Source organism: Scylla paramamosain, chromosome 13 (assembly GCF_035594125.1).
Source record: "Scylla paramamosain isolate STU-SP2022 chromosome 13, ASM3559412v1, whole genome shotgun sequence".
In the NCBI taxonomy this organism is placed as follows: domain Eukaryota; kingdom Metazoa; phylum Arthropoda; class Malacostraca; order Decapoda; family Portunidae; genus Scylla; species Scylla paramamosain.
Genome location: NC_087163.1, coordinates 17,604,585 through 17,622,084, shown reverse-complemented (window position 1 = coordinate 17,622,084; position 17,500 = coordinate 17,604,585). Strand labels below are relative to the sequence as shown.

The window sequence follows — 17,500 nt, the reverse complement described above, 5'->3', positions numbered from 1 at the left end:
GTGGCATGAAGTAGACAGAGGGTGGAGGAGAGGGAGGAACAAGCCCAGAATCGTCCAAGGTAGAGTTTTTAGCAAAGATTTGAGCAAAGAGTTCAGCTTTAGAAATAGATGTGATAGCAGTGGCGCCATCTGGTTGAAATAGAGGAGGGAAAGAAGAAGAAGCAAAGTTATTGGAGATATTTTTGGCTAGATGCCAGAAATCACGAGGAGAGTTAGATCTTGAAAAGTTTTGACATTTTCTGTTAATGAAGGAGTTTTTGGCTAGTTGGAGAACAGACTTGGCATGGTTCCGGGCAGAAATATAAAGTGCATGAGATTCTGGTGATGGAAGGCTTAAGTACCTTTTGTGGGCCACCTCTCTATCATGTATAGCACGAGAACAAGCTGTGTTGAACCAAGGTTTAGAAGGTTTAGGACGAGAAAAAGAGTGAGGAATGTATGCCTCCATGCCAGACACTATCACCTCTGTTATGCGCTCAGCACACAAAGACGGGTCTCTGACACGGAAGCAGTAGTCATTCCAAGGAAAATCCAAATAAAAAAATAAAAAAATAAAAAAATTATATATATATATATATATATATATATATATATATATATATATATATATATATATATATATATATATATATATATATATATATATATATATATATATATATAATATTTATATTACATATATATATATATATATATATATATATATATATATATATATATATATATATATATATATATATATATATATATATATATATATATATATATATATATATATATATATATATATATATATAATATTTATATTATATATATATTATATATATATATAATATTTATATTATATATATATAATATATATATAATATTTATATTATATATATATAATATATATATAATATTTATATTATATATATATATATATATATATATATATATATATATATATATATATATATATATATATATATATATATATATATATATATATATATATATATATATATATATATATATATATATATATATACATATATATACATACATATATATACATATATATACATACATATATATACATACATACATATATATACATATATATACATATATATACATATATATACATATATATATATATATATATATATATATATATATATATATATATATATATATATATATATATATACATACATATACATACATATATATATACATATATATATATATATATTTTATATTAAATATATATATATATATATATATATATATATATATATATATATATATATATATATATATATATATATATATATATATATATATATATATATATATATATATATATATATATATATATATATATATATATATATATATATATATATATATATATATATATATATATATATATATATATATATATATATATATATATATATATATTTATTTATTTATTTATTTATTTATTTATTTATTTATTTATTTATTTATTTATTTATTTATTTATTTATTTATTTATTTATTTATTTATTTATTTATTTATTTATTTATTTATTTATTTATATATATATATATATATATATATATATATATATATATATATATATATATATATATATATATATATATATATATATATATATATATATATATATATATATATATATATATATATATATATATATATATATATATATAAGAAATCACCAAAATGTACACAGTCGCTATTATATTAAACTTTATAAAACATAAAAATTTGAAGAAAAAAAAAGCAAAGGGGATATATTTTCCCCTGGTCTTACCACTACGCTACAAACAAGATCATCTGATTCTAATGTCTCTTAATTTTGCATGACATGAGACCTGATGGCAGTATACTTACTTCCGATCACATTAAGAATTTCCGTGTCACCTTTTTCTACGCTAGCTTATAGCACAAGCGTTCACGCCACACGATATCAAAAGTTTTTTTTTTTTTAACAAATCAATTACACTAATAAGTAAATATGTGTGACTAGACTGAAAGATCCATGCGTGAAGCCTACTTATGTTTAATTGATGATAGAGAGAGAGAGAGAGAGAGAGAGAGAGAGAGAGAGAGAGAGAGAGAGAGAGAGAGAGAGAGAGAGAGAGAGAGAGAGACTTCAGCATCGTGTACAGTACATTACTTTCTCTTCATCGTCGTTGTTTTCCAAGTTGTCATTTTGTTTTTATTAGCTCGTATTTTGTCTCTCTCTCTCTCTCTCTCTCTCTCTCTCTCTCTCTCTCTCTCTCTCTCTCTGGAACGGATTAATAAAAACAATAGTGAAAATAAATTGGTCGCTATAAAATGTGTTCCGTCCACTGGACGTTAATTAACGTTCTCGCGCTCACACATACACTCACGCACGCACGCACGCACGCGCGCGCACAAACACAGACACACACACACACACACACACACACACACACATCAGGTTCATGATCATGGATAAACAATTTTAAATAAAAAAAAATAATTAATACAGTACATTTTTCGCTCCCTTACCTTCACATATAAGGAAGTTCATTTGACTGGTAGAAATCCAATCGTATTTCCTTATTCTCGGCATGAGTTTAATTAACATGGTTGCCACATCTGTTTTCCTTCAACCAACAACATCCGTCAGTGATGGGAGACAAAGGACTTAAACAAGGAAAGAACGAAGTAAGAATGTAAGGAAGGAAGGAAGAAAGAAGTGAAAAAAAGAGAAAGAAGAAAGGGCGAAATCAAGGAGGCAAGCACGGAAGAAAGAAAACAGGAAGAAAGAAAAAAGGTGGAGGGAAACTTCTTCCTTGCTCGTAATGAAGTGAAAGACAAAAAAAAATAAAATAAATAAAAAAATAAATAAATAAAATAAAATAAAATAAAATAAATAAATAAATAAATAAATAAAAAAAAATAAAAAAAATAAAAAAAATAAATCATTTACTATACTAAGCCTTCAAAGTCACTTGATCCACAGCCGTTTAAGCGGTGCCCCGTAAGCTACACACCCAACCCCTCAAAAATAGGAGAGGAAAAAAGTTTAAAATATAGACGCACTTCGTGGCCAGTATAGTATGATACAAGTCCCTGCATTCAAACACTTTATCCAAGTTGCGCCATCTGGCTACGACTACAAAGTCACTCTCAAACTAAATTTATCTATGCTGTATACCTCTCATCTAACTCCTCTATCTACAAGAAACTCTTTGACTACTTAAGTTCCAAAATGGAGCACTTTCTAACTCTCTTTCCTTTTGCGGAGATCTGCATTCTTGGAGACTTCAATGTTCACCACCAGCTTTGGCTATCCTCTCCCTTCACTGACCACCTGATAAACTAGCTTTTAACTTTGTTATCCTTCATGGCCATAGAGCAACTGGTGTAACATCCTACTCGTATTCCTGGCCGTCTTGGAGATACGCCCAACATTTCTTATCTTTTCCTAACCTCTAATCCTTCTGCTTATGCTGTCACCCTCTCTTCTCCGCTGAGGTCCTCTGATCACAATCTCACATCTGTATCTTGTCCTATCGCTCCAATTCCTCCTCAGGATCCCCCAAAGCGGAGGTGACTTTGGCGGTTTGCCTCTGCTAGTTTGGGGAGCCTGAGGAGGTATTTTCCTGATTTTCCTTGAAAAGATTACTGCCTCCGTGTTAGAGACCCCTCTCTATGTGCTGAGCACATAACAGGTGATAGTGTCTGGCATGAAGGCGTACATTCCTCACTCTTTTCTCACCCTAAACCTTCCAAACTTTAGTTTAACACAGCCTGTTCTCATGCTATATATGACAGAGGTGACCCACAAAAGGTACTTTTATTATTATTATTATTATATGAATCAACGAAGGTGACCCACTGGAAAGCACGAATGCATAAGCCCGAAGGCCCAGTGGGTGGCACTTCACTGATAGCTGAAGGTTTAGTAACAGGAAGAAAGCATAGAATAGGAAGATTTGGAAAGATCTAATAGGTAGAGAGTACTGAGAGAGAAGAATGGTATTAACAAGTTTTTAAAAAAATTCACAATTACTAGCATTGACAATCTCAGTGGGAAGTGTATTCCAAAGTCTGACGGACGCTGGGATGAAACACCGGGAAAATTGTGATGTATTACGTCGATTCACAGACAAGGCACGGTCGTTCAGGCTCACGGAGTGTCTTGTAGCACGTGCCGGTTCTAAGGGAGCAGGCAAATGACGGTGCAACGGGTGGTTGACATTAGACATAATTTTGAAGAAATAAGACAGTGACCCTACCAAACGACGATGCCGAAGTTAATCTCAAGATTAGGGAGAAGAAATTTAATCTGGTTGAATGCTCTATCTAAAAGCTTTAAGTCAGACTCAGCTGCAGAAATCCAAACAGAATGACAGTACTCAAAATGAGGCAGTATGAAAGAGTAAAGGCAGCTTTTGACAATATCATCAGAGGAATATATCCGACTGCACTTACGCAATAAACCAACTTTTCATGAGATTGACGTGAACGTGAACGCAAGTGCAACTCAAAAGTGAGTTTGGGATCAAGGGTGACCCCAAGCAACTTCAGTGAGGAACAATTTGGAATTGGCACTCCAATGACAACAATATCAGGATGAGGAGGAAAAGGCGTCCTTGATTGACTAATAACCATACTGTGGGACTTACTCGGGCTTAGTTTTATACCCCACCTATCACACCAAGACATAATCCTTGAGACATCACGAGTGAGAACATTAGCGATTCTATGTCTATCCTGAGGGGAAGGAATTACCGCATATAAGGTGGTGTCGTCAGCATAAGCAACCATATCAGACTCAATCGCACACCACATGTCAAATGTATAAATAATAAAAAGAATAGGGCCCAAGACGCTTCCTTGCGGAACACCGGATATAACTGGACTAAAGGAACTGAAACAGCCATCAACAGTCACACGCTTCTTTCTATCGGTTAGGGACTTTGAAATAATTTGATGGAAGCAGCCACCAATGCCAAGAGATCTGACTTTAGACAGGAGGGCCTTGTGGTTAACACGATCAAATGCAGAGCTAAAGTCAAGTGAAATTACTCTAGATTCATAACCAGCATCAAGAGCAACTTGAATGTCGTGTGCTATGTAAACAAGAGCATCAGAAGTACTGAGACCTTTTCTAAAACCAAACTGACTAGATGACAACAACTTATCAATATCTAAAAAACGGGTGAGACTCTTGGCCAGCAGGCGCTCAAAGACAGAACCGGAGTTATGGAGATGGGTCTATAGTCGCCAGGGTGAATGGAGGGTGAGAAGCCCTTTGGAATAGGGGTAACATTTGCAGTATGCCAGCATACCGGAAACGAACCCTTACGTAAAATGGCTCTAATAATAACTGCCAACTTTGGAGCCAGAGGGGAAGCAGTCTTTTTGTAAAAAAAAAAAAAAAAAAAAAAAAAAAAAAAAAAAAAAAAAAAAAAACCCAGAGGATCACAACGGCCGAACGAGTCTATGTCATGAAGGTACCTTAAGATTTCAGAAGACTTAAAAGCAATAGAGCCTAATTTTATACCCTGGGGACAAGACGGCGGCAGTTCCAGCTCTTCACTACATTGTTTTAAATTAAAAACAGAGGCTAAAAGATTGGCTTTGTTCTTTGAATTATGGCAGATTGAACCATCTGTGCAGGAAAGAGGAGGTAAACTTGAGTCCACACCGAAGAGGGACTGCTTAAGAGCTGACCATCATGAATGTGGCTGGGAGGTGCCAATCAGAAAATTTTTAAGGTGTTCATTGTACTCATCCTGGGCAATGGAATATGTACGCTGGGCTATTGAACGCATACGAACTTAATTCTCCCATGACTCATGTGAGCGCAGCCGAGACCATTCACAGTAAGCAACCTGTTTTTTTCACGCTGGGCACGCCTGCAGTTATCATTAAACCAGGCTTTGTCCTTGTGACGACTTCTGATTACTTCAGAGGGAATTCTTCTTTCACTTATGGCAAACAACACTCTGTTAAAGGCATCGATTGGACTATCAGCCTGAAAAACTTCCCGCCATACAATGTCATTAAAATCAGCATTGACACCAGCCCAGTTGGCACGTGACTTCAAAAATACTTTTCGTGAGACTAGCTCGTCTGGAATTGAAAATGAAGTTTGAATATTGAAAGACAAGCCAGATTGGTCTGTACTGACGAGGGGAGGGACAACCTGTACAGTCACCACTGAAGGGACGTCAGTAAAAAGAAGATCAAGGCAATTACCCGAGGCGTGAGTTGGACTCTGAACGATCTGCTCGCATCCAGAGAGATTACTAAAGTCTAGAGCACCCGATACGTGTTGATTTGTTGGGGAGATGGAATTCAACCATTCCTGATGATGCGCATTAACATCACCGACAAAAACAGAAGAAGCTTTAGAGTCTGATTCTTGAATCAGAACTTAATAGATAGTCATAAATACTATCATCAAGATCGGGGTTCCTGTATACTGAAAAGATATAATAGTTATCAAAACTGCTACAAATTTTAACCAGCATCATTTCATGACAGCCGCACTCAAATATGGCAATACGTGAAGCACTGCATGCTGGACGCATGTATACACACATTCCCTGAGCTCTAGGGATAGAGTCACGTCTCAGAAGGTGGGGCCTCTTGAAGTTGGGTATCAGAATCTCGGAGACATGTCTGAAGCTCGAAACGAGAGTCTCTGAACAAAAAATTGTCATATTAAGGTGTAACTACTGCAGCATCTTGTAAGTTGGCCTCCAGACCCCGCATATTGATATACAGGGCCTTACAGCAGTGATTACGAGGACCGGGATTAGAATGAGCATCACCAACAAGAGTAATGAGGAATATTAAGTAAAATATAAACTCCATAAAAGTGAGTAAAGAAAGCAGAAAAATAGGTCCACCTGGAGGAGCCGCAATACCCCCAGGTCGCCAATTACAAGGGGGACCTGACAGTAGCAATAGCAATAAGGAAAGAAGGAAAAATCGCTGCCACCATTCATCCATTTGTCCTGCCTACACAACGTGGGATTACGATTAAAAAGAGAGAAAAAAATAGTAGGAGGGATAGAAAAAAGCTCTCGGTCGCATCAGCCAGAGGAAGGAAAAGTGGCACAGGGACTGAAGGTCAGATACGCGACTATGGAATCCCTGTAAAACCCACTCCTATGAAAGAGAGAGAGAAAATAAAATAAAAAGTTGTAGCGAACAGCTCAGGCAAAGTTTTATGGTCTCACTCGGAGGGAGAAGAGGGAGAGAAAGAGGGAGAGAAGGAGAGAGATGAGGAAGGAGAGGATAGGAGAGAAGGGCTTGGTTATATGGTTACCACCCAGCGTGAAAATATCTTACAGATATACTATAAGCCATTTAAGGTACACCTTCTTGTTTGTTGCTTAAGTAAAGCAATAAACACTTGGTGGTGGATGATGGGCGCCCCCACCTACCACCAACTTGAGCCTTCCATCATATAAATCTCATGTGTTTTATATTTTTGGCCGGAATCATGCCAAGTCTGTTCTCCAACTAGCCAAAAACTCCTTCATCAATAGAAAGTGTCAAAATCTTTCAAGGTCCAACTCCCTTCGTGACTTCTGGCACCTAGCCAAAAACATCTCCAATAGCTTCACTTCTTCTTTCTCTCCTTTATTTCAACTAAACTTTATTTCAACTGCTATCTCATCTATCTCTAAAACTCAACTCATCGATAAGCCTTTCCTAAAAACTCTATCTTAGATGATTCAGGTCTTCTTCTTCCCTCTCCTCCACCCTCTGACTATTTCATGCTACCAATTAAAATTCTTCGCAATGATGTTTTCCATGCCCTGGCTGGCCTAAAACCTTGGAAGGCTTATGGACCTGATAGGGTCTCTCCTATTGTTCTCCGAAACTGTGTTTCTGAGCCTCCACCTTGCCTAGTCAAACTCTTCCAACACTATCTATCAATATCTACCTTCCCTTCTTGCTAGAAGTTTGGCTACATTCAACCTGTTCCTAAAATAGGTGACCGTTTTGATTTCTCAAACTACTGTCCTATTTCTTTAACTTCCTGCCTTTCTAAAGTTTCTGAATCTATCCTTAACAGGAAGATTCTTAAACATCTATCACTTCACAACCTTCTATCTGATCGCCAGTATGGGTTCCGTCAACACCGCTCTACTGGTGATCTTCTGGCTCTTCTTACTAACTCTTGGTCATCCTCATTTAGGGATTTTAATGAAACTTTTGCTGTTGCCTTGGACATATCAAAAGCCTTTGATAGAGTCTGGCACAAAGCTTTGATTTCCAAACTACCCTCCTACGGTTTCTATCCTTCTCTCTGTAACTTCATCTCAAGTTTCCTTTCTGACCGTTCTATTGCTGCTGTGGTAGACGGTCACTGTTCTTCTCCTAAATCTATTAACAGTGGTGTCCCTCAGGGTTCTGTCCTGTCACCCACTCTCTTCTTATTATTCATTAATGATCTTCTAAACCAAACTTCTTGTCCTATCCACTCCTATGCTGATGATACCACCCTGCACTTTACCACGTCTTTTCATAGACGTCCAACCCTTCAGGAGGTAAACATATCACGCAGGGAAGCCACAGAACGCCTGACTTCTGATCTTTCTAAAATTTCTGATTGGGGCAGAGGAAACTTGGTATTGTTCAATGCCTCAAAAACTCAATTCCTCCATCTATCAACTCGACACAACCTCCCAGACAACTATCCCCTCTTCTTCAATGACACTGAACTGTCCCTCTCTTCTACACTGAACATCCTCGGTCTGTCCTTTACTTATAATCTGAACTGGAAACTTCACATCTCATCTCTAGCTAAAACAGCTTCTATGAAGTTAGGTGTTCTGAGACGTCTCCGCCAGTTTTTCTCACCCCCCCAGCTGCTAACTCTGTACTGCTTCTGTATTTCCACCTTTCTATGACTTGAATTCCTTCAAGAGGGAAGTTTCAAGACACTTATCCACCAATTTTTGACCACTGCTTTGACCCTTTTATGGGACTGGCATTTCAGTGGGCATTTTTTTTTTATTAGATTTTTGTTGCCCTTGGCCAGTATCCTTCCTACATAAAAAAAAAAAAGTGAGGTGTCAGGGAAGAGGTCGCAGGGAAAAAATCTTGCTTTCTCTCGTTACTTAACAAGATACGTAGAAAAGGAATACACGGGTCACAGCACAGCTATAGACGACTACTGGCAGCGAGGCAGCGACCAGGTGGCAGATGTGGTAGTGTTCTCGTCTCCAGGCGGACCACCTTGCCTCGCTCCAGTCACTCGCTGCCGCCCCTGTTGCTAACGTCACTCCTGCCTACGTGGCAACCCTAATAAACACCACCAACGACTTATCAACATTAATTTTCCCAAAAGTTATTCACAAATACGATACTTTACAGTTCATAATATTACACTCCCTCCTTAATATTATATTCACACAGATTACACAATCGGGGCCTTCCAATTCTCGATGAACGCCTTGGAAGTTCTCAATCCAACTTATCTTCAGCCGCAGCATCTTCGTCGTTTTCTTCCTCCTCATCAGCCTGGCCAGAAAGCTGAATGAGAAGCTCATCGTCCTCACCATCCGTGGTTGTAACATTCTCCTGAGGGGCATGGGAAGTGCAGTGATGAAGATCCTTAACGTGGCGGGGGATTCCGTTGACTTCTACAATCTGGTGGGATAAGACTTTAGTGACTCAACCTCTCTTATGCTGTCCATCACAAGGAACATTAGGCGATCTTACCCACACTTCTTCACCAGTCTGGTAGGGGCCGTCTGCTTCTAACTTGCTTTCTTCACAGGGATCCACTCCTCGACCAGCGACATTATTATGCCAACTCTCCTCCGAACGAGCATCTCGCTCGCAGCCTTGGTCTTGAGCCTGCTTCTGCCGGAGAGGTCATCAGAGATCCATCGACGCACCGTAGAAGAGCATGTCATCAATTCCATCGTTCTGACCTTCCAGGCCAATGCAAGAGTCAATCCCTTGATGACTGCATCCAACTCGGCCATGTTGATGTGACTTGAGTCGTTTTTGCATGACCAGCTGGCGTCTTCGATGATGCTGACATCGATCTCTACTACAGCATCAAGTGCCAGGGAACTGGCATCCACCCACACTCTGGTCTCGTCACCTCTGGCACTCCAAGGTACTCTCACAGGATGATTCTTCCTAACTTCGACCACGACCTCATCCAGAAACCTCCTTATTTCCTTATCGGTGATTAATTCATCTCATCTCTCCGAGAGGCAATCGGCCCTCCTCGTGATGAAGGCTGTTGCCACTCGCAGCCAACCACACATAGGATAGTGGCCCACCAGCTTGCCGCAGAATAAAAACACCGCCCGCTTCGTCAGTTCGCTTGGTGCTTTGACGTCTCTCGTCCACACAAGGCCTCCCTGCTCCCCCCAGACTCTCAGGCCCAACATTCGTGTTCTATCAGTAAGCCGTTCGCATGGCTTGCTTATTAGCCCAAATTTCTCGAGATGTTCTTTTACACGACAGGCCTCAACAATCTTTTCATTAACAAGAATGTCGTCGATGTAAGCTGACGTTCCTTTTCTAACAATTGGATCTTGTGAGAGAACACTGTTGAGCACTGCTTTCATAACTAACGGGGGAAAATCTAGGCCGAATCCCAGTCGCGTTAAGCAATATCTCTGGCACTTAAAATTCACAGTCTGATATGGCCACAGGGAGTCGTGAATTCTAATCTGCAGATAAGCCTTAGCAAGGTCAATCACACAAACATTCTCCCCTTGCCTCCGCCACTCCCGCAGTCTGTCTGATCACACGTCAGTCCGCCGTGAACGCGTCGATGTGTGCGTTGAGCTCTTTAAAGTCCATAACTGGCAGTACTTTCTTCTTGTTGTGCTGTACAACGGCCATGAGAGGAATCAGGCCCTTAGCCGGTCCGTATTTATGTTCGTCGTACGGAAGTAACCATCCATCCTCTATCCACTTTTGGAGCTCCTCTTCATACGGAAGGCACAGAGTATATCTCTTCCGTATTCCGCAGGACACCAGGCTCCTTACCCTCTGACCACTTTCAGGCTGCCGTCCAACATTTGGACAAAGGGTCATAAGTGGCAGTAAAATCAGGTTCGTCCACTCCTACCACGGTGTTAGCAGCCACACAGATCTCTGTTTTTTTTTATGCCAAAACGAACACTATTCTGAGCATCGACTACAACTCCCCCAAGGGCCGTTATGCCATCCATGCCAAGAATTACCATAAAACCAAGGGGCTTCGCGGTTGCTACACACATACATACATACACACACACACACACACACACACACACACACACACAGAAATGTCAGTGGAAGCCCCACCGCTAAGCTAGAGGCGTACGACACCTGTTTCCTCACACTGCCACTTCTCCCCACTCACAGTACCCATGTCGACGGCACCCTTCGTCCATGGCCTGTAGCACGAAACATGGACGATACTTCAAGAATACCCGGTGTCCACGAACACACGACGACGGACACCCTCCACACTCACCATAGCACTTGGTAGCGCCTCACTCACTGACCGCCATGAGAGGAGGCTGGCGCTGATGCCCCATCTCCGTGCCCGTTTCCCGAACACCTCGATGCAATGTGGCCTAAACCACCACGTTTATAGCTCCTCACTCGACGCCGTGTGCGGCCATGAGCTTGTTGTCGAGTTAAACAATCCCTGACGAGATGATTAGGGCCACCACATACATAACACCGTTGACTTGCGGCAACCACACAAGGCGCAGCGCCATAGCCTGCTGTGGCGCCAAGGCACGCCTCCGATGACGATGACCCAAGGGGGATGTCGTCCCTGATGACCGCCCTTGCCCGTGCCAGAACCTGGTTCAAGTCGAGAGACTCCATAGGTGACCCAGCTCGGAGCAGCTGGCAGACGTCACTTATTCCGCCAAACAGGTACGCCAGGCGCCGAAACTCAGCCAAATACACATCTGGGAACTCCCCACTGCGCAATTTTCGCTTCACGAACTGTTCATAGGCCACATAAGAATCCACTGCAGAGACAGCCAGCAGCGCCTCCTTCACTTTTTCAGTCTTTTTCCTCTCCGACTTTGTCAGCTGTAGGTACACGGCGAACGTATCTCCCGTTAGGCGTAGTGGAATCACACTTGCTACATCGTCGACACCTCGAAGCTTGCAGACCAGTTCCAGTTTTTCGAGCCACTCCACCACAGCCTGCGTACCACTGCCATCGAACTCGGGGATCAGTTTCAAGTCAAATATATCCCCCATACTGCCTAGATAGCTTGACGCAGCAGGGAAACAAATCTTGCTTTTTTTCTCTTTACTTAACAAGATACGTAGAGAAGGAATTCATGGGTCACAACACAGCTATGGACGAGTACTGGCAGCGGGGCAGCGACCAGGTGGCAGGAGTGGTGGTGGCGAAGTGTCTGACGTGTTCTCGTCTCCAGGCGAACCACCTTGCTTCGCTCCAGTCACTTGCTGCCGCCCCTGTTGCTGACGTCACCCTGCCTACGTGGAAACCCTAATAACCACCACCAACGACCCATTAATATCAATGGTCCCAAAAGTTATTCACAAATACGATACTTTACAGTTCATAATATTACAGCAAATTTAGAATTGTTCAATGCCTCAATAACTCAATTCTTCCATCTATCAACTCGACACAACCTTCCATACAACTAGCCCCTCTTCTTCAGTGACACCCAACTGTCCCCCCTCTTCTACTCTGAACATCCTCGGTTTGTCCTTTGCTTATAATCTAAACTGAAAACTTCACATCTCATCTCTAGCTAAAATACCTTTTATGAAGTTAGGCCTTCTGAGTTGCTTCCGCCAGTTTTTCTCACTTCTCCCCTCAGCTGCTAACTCTGTGCACGGACGTTATCCGTCCGTGTATGGACACATGTATGTAGGGGGGATTTCACTCATACCGCTTTTCGTCTTATCAGCTCCCTTCCTAAGCTTCTTTCTCATCGCTGCATTGTTGCATCTCTTGCTATCTTCTAATACTATTTTCACGCTAACTGTTCTGATTTTGCTAATTGTTTGTCTCCCCTGCTCTCGCGGCCTCGCTGCACTTTCCCTCATCCCTATTCTGTCCACCTCTGTAATGCAAGAGTTAACCACTACTCTCAATCATTCATCCCTCTCTCTGATAAACTCTGGAACTCCCTACCTGCTTCTGTATTCTCTTCTCTTGACATCCCTTTTGGGACTGGCACCTCAGTGGGATTTTTTTTTACCTCTTTTTTTGTTTCCCTTGACCAGTGACCCTTTTACATAAAAAAAAAAAAAAGCCAGACGAGCAAGACTCCTCAGCATTCTGTTAAAGCTGCGAGGATCTGCACCGGTTGACGCTGAAATAGAGTCGTGGCATGCATTTGTGGGGTGTGAGTATGTGTGAGTGGAGTGAGTGTATGAATCGTGAGGATGAACTAGTGTATCCCTACATAGTCTCTGTGTATGTGTGTCTGTTAATTGTGCTGCTATGTTTTGTGACATGGAATGATTAATATATAGAAAAAAAAAAAAAAGCTTACGGAAATAAGTTAAGTGTACAGATGGAAATTTGTGTGAAAAGATAACCAGATAAAAGAGAGAATCCAGCACCAAAAAAAAAAAAAAGAAACATTTCGAGAAATAGAAAACAACCACTGCATAAGACAAATTAAGGTTAAATCATAGATGCAAATAAAAAAAACCATGAATAAATAACATAGGAATGAAATAGAAACAAAGGTAAAAAACTAGGACTGAAAAAATAGGGAAAGTAACAAAGAGTAAAAGCCACGAGAGAAGATAAATTAACCACTGTATTTCCTACTTCCTATGATTTGAACCCTTTCAAGAGGAAGGTTTCAAGACGCTTCTTCAATTTTCGATGATTCATCTGTATTATGAAGTTTTAGACAGTGATTGGAGTAGTGTGGGTGGCGATAGATAACACCTTGATGTAGAGGCTCTGGTTAGGACATCTGGTATTCCGCGCTCCAACCAAGATATTAATGACTTAAGATATTAATGACTTATCTGAGGTAAATATTATTTCAGGCTTCATTACTAGTGACCAACGCATGACTATCTTACTATACTGACGCATTTTTAGGTACGAATGCAGGTACAGGTAAGTGACAGGTAAGCACTTTGCCGGTTATTTTACTTCAAGGAAGTGAGATACAGGAAGTGAGACGCAGGTAAGATAGTAAGTTGTCATGGAAACAAGAGAATAATGATATTGCAAAGATAATAAGATAGTAATATTTCAAGAAAATATTGCAGCTACAGCTCACCTCACCTGGAAAAGAATACATCCTAATGTACAGGTAAGTAAGTGGCAGATAAGTTAGACAAATTGCATGCTACAAAGGTATTAATAAGAAAATAAGATAAGACGGGCTCTCTGACTGGTGAGCGCACTGTCCACACGTCATCCCAGCCGCGAGGTCATTGGCTTCCGCTTTGCGTTGGTCCGCGAGGTGCATATACGCCCGTACTTGACTAAAGCTTGGAATCAGCGAGGAGGGGCACTCACTCTTAGGCTCGATCGGAAAGAGAATGGGATTGTCGAACAACTTGCAGTTGGCTAGAGACGTCTGGTTCGTCAGTGAGAGGAAGCGTTGCATTATACTGCTCCATACGTAACTCAGAAAGTGACTTTGGTGGCGTTTACGCACCTCTTTGAGTAACCGCCTCATACATTTGCATTATGTTAAAAGCGAAAATGTTCTGAAAGTATGCTTTTTTTTAATGATAACACTAAAGAAATGATTGTAATAAAATGATAATAATAATAATAATAATAATAATGATAATAATAATAATAATAATAATAATAATAATAATAATAATAATAATAATAATAAATAATAATGATAATAATAATAATGATAATAATAATAATAATAATAATAATAATAATAATAATAATTATTATTATTATTATTATTATTATTATTATTATTAGTAGTAGTAGTAGTAGTAGTAGTAGTAGTAGTAGTAGTAGTAGTAGCAGTAGTAGTAACAATAGTAGTAGTTGTAGTGACCTCGCCTCTCAGGCTGCTAATCTCCTCCTGGTATTTCCGTCGTTATCCCATCCAGGTGGCGGCAAGGTCAGGTAGCAGCAATGGTGACCTGAGGTATGTCTGCCTCCCACAGGCCAAACTGCTTACCATGGGCACCGGTCTCTAACACTCACGGCAGGCCCCGCTGCGCATTCCCTGGCCGACCCCACTCCAGGAGCCAGGTCAAGCCAATAGGACACCACACCTAGTCAGGATGAGGAACGTGTCAACCTAGAGCATATCACCACGCACTCCGGCAAGACGGTGCACCGCCCAGAATATTTCCAGGCCTCCTAACTGCCATTGTTTTCCATCTTTCCTCCTATACCTATGTTTCTCTGTGTTGAGGGCGAGGGGGAGACTATAGAGACCTTGCCTCTCAGGCCGGCCACTACTTGCTAACCTACCCAGGGTATTCCCGTCGCTAATCTCATGCAGGTGGCGGCAAGCACTGATGATCTGGGGTGTGTCCTTCCCCGACCCTACACAGGTCAGTCACCGCTCTGCTCTCGTCTTGTCCACACATTTCCCCATCCGTCCTTATCACTCTGTGCATTTAATATGACAAACTCAAGACTACTGACTGCGTTTCCATCTGTGTCCTGGCTCAGTGAATACTACATAGTAGTAATAATGATGATGATGATAATAATAATAATAATGATAATAATAATTGTCGTAGCCACGGCACCCATGCCTATAGCAGTGCCCCCGGCAACGCCAGCGCCCACGCCGCCCATAGTAACGCCCCCGGCGTGACCCCTCATGAGGCCGCGTCAACCGCTTACGTCATCCATGGTCACGAGCAAGACAGTGACTGTTCTGATGCCAAGGCACCCTAACAATGAGTAGAGGTTAAAAAAACAGCATGATCAATTGATTTTATCATATCTAACAGTGATCGCACAATTATAAACTTGCTGATGTACTTTAATGAACTAGAGATAGGGCCAACCTACGCAAGCCTCACAAAACAGTGACTCACTCTTTGACTCAGTAATATGCAAGCTAAAAGCACAAAGAAAAACTACACATGTTTGTGTGTAAGGGTGATCAACCATAGACTCCCAGTGAGACATGTTTCTTATTAACCCTGTGTATTGAATGTGTAAGCATTCTGGTGATCGTGAATACTGAAGGAAGAGACGACTGCACTAACTAGTCAGATTTTAGACCTTAAAGGATAATTCCATATGTAGCAATAGGTAGCAGTGTAAGTAGGTCGACGTCGCCGTCGTTAAGATTGAATATAAGGCGAAGCAGCGAACGATTCTCTCAGATCTTAACTAGACTCCAAGAGTGGAGTGTTACAAGTTTTTTGAAGGTGCTCACACTCGACAGCACCATGAAACTCTCAGTCGTTCTCTGCCTCGCCTTGGTCGTAAGTAATACTTAGAAGATTTTCCTAAGTGCCTTGTGTGTCTCGACTTAGTGTGTCGTGTTCAGTATAATGTGATTTTCATATATTTTATATTATGTCTTATGTATTGATTTGATATTGGATCTTAATGAATAACTTGATATTTTTGTGGCACTTCACATGTAGTGTTATTATTTTCTGATGTTCCATCTGATTATTCTTTTCTGTGATTATGCTATATGTGCATTTATGTGTTTTATGTGTTATGCGTTACTGAATGACCTGATTTGGTTGATAAAGCCCTGCTAACGTAAAGTGAATGGTAATGGCAAGCCTTATAAGTTTTTGTTCATGGCAAAGTAACTTGAAGTTTTAATAACTAGTATCATGTGGTGGGGCTGCAGTCTTTTGCCTGTGTGTGTTGTTGGAATGTTTATTTATTGGTTAATAAATAATGTTAGTCTTTCTGAGCTGTGTCTGTGGCTTACTCCACTGTGAGAACCCTAGCCTTAACTCTTGGTAATCTGGGTTTAGATTTTGAAGTGCTCAGTGGATAAATAATTGGTACAGTTGCTGCCTAGATTCTATCTTACCTTAAAGGTAAGTTGGAGGATTACGACATAATAATAATAATAATGATAATGATAATAATATTAATAATAACAATAATGATAAAAAAATAAATAAATAAAAAATAATAATAATAATAATAATAATAATAATAATAATAATGATAATAATAATAATAATAATAATAATAATAATAATAATAATAATAATAATAATAATAATAATAATAATAGTAATAGTAATAATAATAATAATTATTATTATTATAGTTGCAGCAGCAGTAGCAATAACAACAATAACAATAATAGTAATAATTATGTCACTTCCCTTTACTGTCATATTTTAATATTTATTTATTAAAGTCTTATATTATATTATATTATATTATATTATATTATATTATATTATATTATTTTATATTATTATTGTATTACATTATATTATAATTATGTGGTTTAAAGAACAGGCGCGCGCATGTGCACGCAACCACAAAATAACACCAATGGCAGGGGTTCTCAACATTTTTAATCTTAT

General features: G+C 39.5%; 1 pseudogene; it reads right to left on the bottom strand.

Moving 5' to 3' along the window:
* Window positions 1-6,607: 6,607 nt before the first annotated feature.
* LOC135106204 (uncharacterized) lies at window positions 6,608-12,615 on the bottom strand (annotated as a pseudogene).
* Between the last annotated feature and the right edge of the window lie 4,885 nt (window positions 12,616-17,500).